The following is an 8,505-nucleotide window of genomic DNA, read 5'->3' as shown; positions in this document are numbered from 1 at the left end:
TTTAATATTATTATATCGTTTGTGTCACTCAGGTTAATGGACAATCGTCGGTAATTCAACATCGGTCGCATCTGTCCCACATGCGGTTCGTGGAGCTGGCGGCTCGTCTTTATCTGAAAACATTTTTAAGCTATCTGAAGATGTCGCCATCTGTGTTCACCTCGCTGTCCAATCTTTGCGCGCCTTATATTCCACGAAAAACATCAGGTGGAATACAATTGTCCACACAGGAACAATAAGCAGCTACTTTGCGTTATCTAATAACCGGGTGAACGGTACCGGACTTGGTGACGTCCACATTCATTGAAAGACGCATGCTGCACCAAGTTATCGCCAGCTGCTGCAAAGCAATCCAGACGGCCTTAATGAACAAATTTCTGCGCGTATGTGCAAATTTCGAGTGTGTTGTATTGCATGCCAAATTTATTAAGGTACACATTTTTCAGTTCCCACAAACCCAACATGAATGGGACACAATTGCAGCGAAGTTTGAGAAAAGTGGGACTTTCCATGCTGCGTGGGAGCCATTGATGGAATACACGTACCAGTGGCTGCCCGGAAAGGAGAAGAGAAGATGCTGGAGAATTATAAACATTTTCGTAGTATTGTTTGGCTGGCATTAGTGAATGCAGACTGTGAAGTTCTGTTTTCAAATGTCGGTGCTCCAGGTCGGATGGCAGACGGTCGGGTCTATCGATCCAGTAGTTTGGAAACTGCTGTGAAACGAATGCCACCTGTAAACGTGCCAGGACCAGAGGGAATTTCAAAGCATGTTCTTGTTGGAAACAAAGCATTCCAAGGATCAGAACAAATGCTGGTCCCGTTTAAAGTTGAGGACACACCAGAACGGCGTATGTTTAACAAGAGGTTTTCTCGGGCGTGGCAAGTGGTGGATCGTACGATCAGCCAAATCACCAACCGATTCCGAATTATAAAAATGAGCAACAAAAATTTAACAGCAGAAAAAAAATTCTCATTGTAACAACTTGTGTTGTTTTACATAACTTTTTAATTGCGGCCGGTAAATGCAATTTCCACGCAGACCGGTTAACAGAATTTATCCATAATATTTCAACTCTAGAAGACGTTAATTTTCCCGATGATGAGCGCCCCATTATCACCGAAGATGAGCGCCTACAACGAAGCGAAAGAGTTAGAGAATTATTCGTTCAAAATTTTCAATCCAACGTAGTTTCTTTTAAATAAGTTCAGTATTCAGTAACAGTAAATTCAAGCTTCAATATTCCATTGCCATTTTATGATTTGGAATCCTTGCGGTATCTGGTGTCTTTACTTCCATCAGTTGATGAACATTCGCTGCTCTGGTGTCTTTCTTCCTTTAATCAGTTGCCAATATTTCTGCAGGAGTGTCTTTTCTTGCAAAAAACATATTGAGATATTCAGTCCTGGCACGTTCAGCAGTATTCGTGGCTACAGTGGTGACTGTCTGTTAGATGACCTGTTGATGTATCCTTTGAGAATATGGCTTCTTTATGTCTGCATAATTTAATGCCCCAAACAACACTATGAAATGTTTAAAGTTGAGCTCATCTTCGAAGCGTCCCACGGCTGAAACTCGGTTGGTACTCCTTCCTCGTGCAATTATATACTGTAGCATACGCTATGCACAATCTTAACTAGACACACTTTTATTGGTCGAAGCCAATCTATTCATATTTGATTCAACCGAAATTATAAAGATGCAGCATAAGCAAATTCCGATCAATGCATCGAAACAGCGCAACTCGTAAACAAGTTGCGACTCAATTGTGCGCCAGCATTGCACCCTAGTAATATGACCCATGGCAAGCCGGCGTCGGGCATTCGAGCCAAGTAAGCATGACCCACAGCGGGCCGGATGTTAGGAAACAGACAGGGAACGATGCGCGCAAAAACCTTTGCGCGATCGAAGTGAATAACCTAACTATTCTTGAAAAACATCAATATATCCAATCAGCATTTATAGAACCGATAAACAACTTTTGTAAAGTAGGTCAGCCTCATTACCAACACTTATTCAACCACCTGTAAACTAGCCCTAAGAAACCGTATAAATAAATCGATACCATTTTCCCTCCGTTCACACTCCTTCGCGCCGATTACTCTGCAAACAAACAACCACCACGACATCCTCGTTCCTGACAGTGTGGCTCACAACTTTCGCCGGACGACAGGCCAGACATCGCATAACCACAATGCTAGAAGTCTAAGCACACAGTTGCATGATCACCGATTGGTTACTGAAGTTCCTAATTCAAATTCAAATTTGGTTAATACGACCGGAACTCGGCTTGACGAGGACTTACGCTCACCCAATGGGGTAATTTGCTTGAAGTGCTACTACCAAAATGTTCGTGGGCTGCGTACAAAACATACCGACCTACTAGTCAACGTCCAAGCGGCCAACTATGATATTATAATGCTCACCGAAACTTGGTTGGATGATTCCTTTCCCTCCTCGCTTCTCTTTGATTGTTCCCGTTATCTAGTATTTCGCTCCGATCGTTCATCTGCGAACAGTGCTAAGAAGCGAGGAGGTGGTGTTTTGATAGCTGTTAAAAGGAATCTTCAAGCTCAACTCTGCCCTCTGAACTCTGATAACATCGAGTGTCTCTGGGTTCGTATCATGTTCCCTCAATGCTGTGTTGCAGTCGGTACTGTATATATTCCACCGGATATCGCAAGCGATGCCAACGTTATTCGCTCCCACTGCTCAGTTTTACGAGGTCTCGTCGAACTGTACCCTTCGGATTCAATACTTCTTACTGGGGACTTCAATCAACCTCTTCTAGTTTGGGATCGTTCCGTGACAAGTGCCATCTCGCTGAAACCTTCACTGTCACGTGTTACTGCAATTAATGCACTTCTTCTAGACGAATGGAACTATGCTGGACTTTGTCAACTGAATCATGTGCACAACGTCGGAGGATCACTGCTGGACCTTGTATTCGTGAATGATTCTTTGCTTGCACACAATTTTGCAGTTGAAGAATGCCTCGATCCTCTTGTAGGACTCGACCTCCATCATCCAGCGCTCGAAATCAACTTTGAAATTCCAAGCAATTCTCAATTGACTTCCGTTCCAAACGTTCAGCGTTTGACGTGGGACTTCCAGAGATCTAACTTTGCTGGTCTTTCCCATGCTCTGAACGGTTCTGACTGGAGTTTTATAGAGTCGTGCCATGACGTCGATGAGCTTGCTCACCAATTTTCGAGATCTGTGGTTGACCATTACGGCAGTTACGTTCCGACCTGCTCTGCTCCTTTAGACCCTCCTTGGACAACAAACGCCCTCAAAAGGCTAAAGACACGTAAACTACGCCTGCATAGAAGGTACCAAAGGCACAAGAATCCAAGAAATCGGATGGAGTATATGGCCGCGGCGAAGCATCTTAAAGAATCAAATAAAAAGGCTTACGCGCGGTATATTCGCAGAATAGAATCTAGATTCAGAATGAATCCAAAAACTTTCTGGAAATTCATAAGTAAATCTAAAAGCGACGGTGGACTTCCGGCATCAATGTCTTTAAATGGCAACATTTACTCTGGCGAAGAGAGTCTCTGTGAAGCTTTTGGCTCCTACTTTTCGTCTCTGTATGACAATGCTTCAGCATGGGTTTACACCGACTCCACAGTTGTTGGAGCCATTCAAGAGCAAGTTGACATTCCGCTGCCATCCTTCACCGTAGACGAGGTACTCGGTGCTGTTAAGGACCTCAAGCCTTCGTACGCAGCTGGGCCTGACTTGATCCCCAGCGCGTTAATCATCAACTGTAAGGAGGCTCTTGTTCCGATCCTAACGAAAATTTTTAACAAATCCTTGCAGTCACGAAGCTTCCCGTTGCTTTGGAAATCTTCTTGGATGTTTCCTGTGCATAAGAAGGCGGACCAGGGTGACATCACCAATTATCGGGGCATCACCATGCTATGCGCGTGCAGCAAGTTGTTTGAGCTTCTCATAGTAAAATATATCCAGCGAGGTTTTCGACAATCGATATCTCCCGTCCAACATGGTTTTATGCCAAATAGATCTATCGAAACCAACTTAATGTGCTTCCTGAACTATTGTTATACGTCCCTCGACAACGCCGGCCAGGTCGACGCTATTTATACGGACTTCCACGCTGCTTTCGACTCAGTCAACCATGCCCTGCTGCTAGACAAACTGACAAGGTATGGTGTTCATGGTGGCCTTGTCCAGTGGATTCGAAGCTTCTTGACTGGAAGACGCATTCAAGTGAACATCGGTTCGAGCTTTGGTGCTCCATTCTGCAACGCTTCTGGAGTTCCCCAAGGTAGTGTCCTCGGACCACTGCTTTTTGTGATTTTTATCAACGATGTCGTGCTACACTTGGCTATGGTCGCTAAGCTCCTGTACGCTGATGATTTAAAAATGTTTGTCTCTGTTAAAGATGTCTCCGACTGCCATCTTCTTCAGGACTGCCTCACTCGTTTCAACGCTAGGTGTTCAGCTAATGGGTTGCGAATTAATGTTAAGAAGTGTTCTGTGATAAGCTTTTCGCGTAAAAAGTCTCCTATTAGTTTTAATTATCATGCTGAAGGCTTCTCGATCCCACGTTTGGAGGTTGTCAGGGATCTAGGTGTTCTACTAGACAGTAAATTGACGCTTTCTGACCACTTCAACTCTATAATTGCCAAAGCTCTACGTCAACTAGGTTTTATTTTTCGTGTTTCTAAGAGCTTTAAGTCCGCGTTTACTTTAAAATCCTTGTACTGTTCGCTGGTAAGACCAATTCTTGAGTTTGCGTGTACTGTCTGGTCACCAGTTCAAACCACGTGGATTGATAGATTGGAGAATATTCAGAGAAGGGCCACACGTGTCTTGTTTTATCGTTTGCCATGGGCTAACCGTCCTCCTTATAGGACTCGCTGTTTATTGTTTGGTCTCGATTCTCTAGAAAATAGGAGGAATGTTTCTCAGTGTATTTTTGTTTTGAAACTTTTCTCAGGTTCGGTTGACGCTCCTGATCTCCTAGAAAAAATTAATCTCTATGCACCGTCGAGAATGTTGAGAAGCGCAAACGCTTTACAGCCGGAGTTCCGCCGGACTGTCTTCTGTACTCAGGACCCGGTGTTCCAAATGTGCCTACTGTATAATGAATGTAGTGCGTTGTTAGATTTTAATATGTCGCTTGGTGAGGCACGGTCCACGATCAAAAATATGCTAATGTGATTAGTTAAGTTTAAGCGTTATGTAGGCCAGCGGGCCAGATAACCTTGTTATTAAATAAATGAAATGAAATGAAATGATACCGAATAGACCAGAGAACTATTCGGTGGACACTGATCGGACGTGGTCGTAATGCCCGTCGCGTATCCAGTAAGTTAAAAACTTCTGAGTTTTCATCTAAGTTCAAGTTGTACACGATGACAAACCCTTCGATTTGATAAGTCCGTTACCGCGAGTGGTTTCACGCAGTATGCGTTGATACAAGGTGACCACGAACTATGGATAACGGAATATCCACCACAATACTATATTTTACAATTGCATTAACTCAGTATCTATTTCAGCCTAGCCAGGAGACACTACATAAGATGACTTCGTAGGGATGTTTGCAGTACCAGCCAGCCAGTCAGCCAGTCAGCCAGCCAGCCAACGTCCGTGTGTCATTATAGGGCAGGGATCAGCATACATTTCTTAACACTCTGACGGCCGGGTACATCTATAGATGTAATGGATCCGTCTCAGTTTGCATCCGATCACATCATTTTGGTGTGCTGTCTCCTGACACGCACCACAGACTACTGGATGTAAACAAATATCAAATGGAAAGTATACAAATTTCACAGGGTGCGTTGCTGTTCGTACGTAAATTCTAATAAAGATTGAAAAAGATTGATCAAACAGGGCGGCCAGATACGGAGGGACTAGTGCAAACGCGCTGGTCGTAAAGCGTTGCGACACCGTGAATTGTGCGGACGTCAAAGTGTTAAAAAGGGCCAGATGATTAATAGAAAACCGAAACTACGGGCCGGATACCTTAAACAATGACTTACACGAATGGTAAGATAAAATATTTGAATTTTTATCATTAAACATTTTTTACACATTTTAATTCTTATTTTCGTTGTATTTTGATGGTTTTTTCAACATATAACAGGAACACCTCGTTGAACAATATCTTCATTTTTGGGAAGAAAACAAACCTGACATCGTTACCAAATCTTATAAAAAATGGGTTGAAGTTTTTGTATGAAACACTAAAATGTTATTACGGGCCGGATAAAATTGGTTGGTGGGCCGGACTTTGCCGACCCCTGTTATAGGGCATAGTTAGTCAGGGATGCGGCACGAGATAAAGTGTAGAAGTGATTATGGCTACTTAAGCAGGGATAGTGTACCATGTATTTCGTTAGGGTTAGGTTAGTTAGGACTCGTTTCAAACAAATAACTGATAGGGCATAGTTAGTCAGGGATGCGACACAAGATGAAGTGTAGGAGATGCGTGATTATGGTTACTTAGGCAGGGATAAGGCTTGGTTCATTTAGAAATGGGGCACTTTGTATTGCGTGTATCTTTTATACCATTAATCCAATTGAAAAACTTTGTTTGAATGAATCGTAGGTTTTGATTTAATATATTTAAAAATAATATTCAAAAAAATACGTTCTGGTTTTACGAATAAATTCTCGTACTTTTTTGTTGATACCGCCCATCAACCAGCGCACAACAGTTTTAGTCACTGTTTTGGCCAGTAAATCAAACCAATTCTTTATTTGTATTATGTCCTTAGTTACTTCTCCCTTCTTCTTTAATTTTTGTTTCATTATTGCCCAATATCGCTTTATTGGGTGAATCTGGAGGCAATTCGGTTGATTTAGCGTTTTTGATAAGAATTTCTCACCATTAACGTTGTACCATTGTAGCACGTCCTTGCTATAATGGCAGCTTGCTAGATCATACCAAAACATGACTGGACCATCAAGAGACCTAAGAAATGGAAAAACTCGTTTCTTAAGGCACTCCTTCTTATACAAGTCCGAATTCATATTCTTATTCGTCATAAACAAGGCGGTCTTTTTGCCACATGAGCAGATTCCTTCCCAAATCATAATTATTTTAGCGAATTTATCGGCGAAAACAATTTTGAACCTCTTTTGGACGTTGCCACTAGCATAAGCCATGTACAATTTTGCGCTCAAAATTTGTTTAAAATCGGATTTAATGTAGGTTGCACGGTCCATCAAAATTAAACCATGCTGTTTGGTCAGCACCTGATCGTACAGCTTTCCAGCCCGGTTTCTGGCCATTGTTTGTTGTTTTAAGTTTCAACTTGTATGTTTACTGACTTGAAAACATTTAAAATCTTCATGGAGTCGGATTCGCCGTTCAGAAGAACGGTCGGCGTTAAGATTTTTGGCCAATTTATAGTCCGAGATGCTTGGGTTAGCTTTGATTTTCCGAAAGACTCTCAATCGCAACTGACGATTCACGATTCCACTCCATCGCTTAGTTTGCACATTACGGGCAATCGTCGGTGTTTTCTTGTACTTTTTAACTAATGGTTTTTTTTTTGGAGTTTGCGGATCGTGTAACGGGGCTCTTAAACGTAGAACTACCCCAAGCGCCACAAGCTTCGGGTCGAGGTAGGGAATTCAATGGGCAAGAGCGAGATGGTGCACCATAATGATATTCTTGTCTCTTTTACACCAACGCAGAAATTCCCCCCTCCCGCCACCGCCAGAAATCTTTCCTTACCGCGCCCATCAATTCGATACATATATACAAATAAAATGAAACAATTGATTGTTAGGCTATCTTATTGAAAGAAAACCAAATTTCAACACATTTTATCTCTATATAATTTTTAGCTGAAAATAATAAATTTACCTTCACATATGACCGTAGAGCTTTAGTAAGGCAGGAGCAAGTTTCCTTGACTATATTGCTTATAGAGGAACGAGACACCTACGATAAAAAAAGAATGTTGAATTTTGTTTTGATCAAACGCGGTTAACTCACCCGAAACAAATACTTCAAGCTACTGAATGTTTCTCCAGTTGCCAAGTAGCGCAGCGTAAGCAACCGTTCTTGGGCTGTTATGGAGTCGCGCATATTTGTGTTCATTCTATTTATTTCTGGGCGTATCATGTCAAGGAGAACATCAAAATCTTCCTTCTTCATGCGAAGAAAGTTAATCAGGGTTTCATTTGCTTGCTCTGCTACAATATTGTCAAGCAAACGGTTGCCATCTTCTTGCCGCCGGAAAAAAATTCGACGCATCCACCACCTACGCACAATACGCCTGTTGCGTTGCCTGTTGCGTTGTTAAGAGTTTTGGGTACTTAACTCGATGACCCTGGATAGGCTAGTTAGCCACTCTTCATTCATCAACAGATTATCCATATTTAACTTTTTGTGTTAACTGAAGATGATATCTTGTTTGCTTTGAAGGCAGCTTTTTGAGCTAACTGATAACAAAAACAAAAACAGCAGAGACTGACGCATGCATAGACTGTCAGAAACTTTTCGCTTGCAT

General features: G+C 42.2%; 1 pseudogene; it reads right to left on the bottom strand.

Moving 5' to 3' along the window:
* Positions 1-1,077: 1,077 nt before the first annotated feature.
* On the bottom strand, positions 1,078-8,372 carry LOC131264539 (uncharacterized; annotated as a pseudogene).
* Positions 8,373-8,505: the final 133 nt, after the last annotated feature.

This window comes from Anopheles coustani, chromosome 2, assembly GCF_943734705.1.
Source record: "Anopheles coustani chromosome 2, idAnoCousDA_361_x.2, whole genome shotgun sequence".
Classification (NCBI taxonomy): Eukaryota; Metazoa; Arthropoda; class Insecta; order Diptera; family Culicidae; genus Anopheles; species Anopheles coustani.
This window is presented reverse-complemented; position numbering and strand designations above follow the sequence as displayed.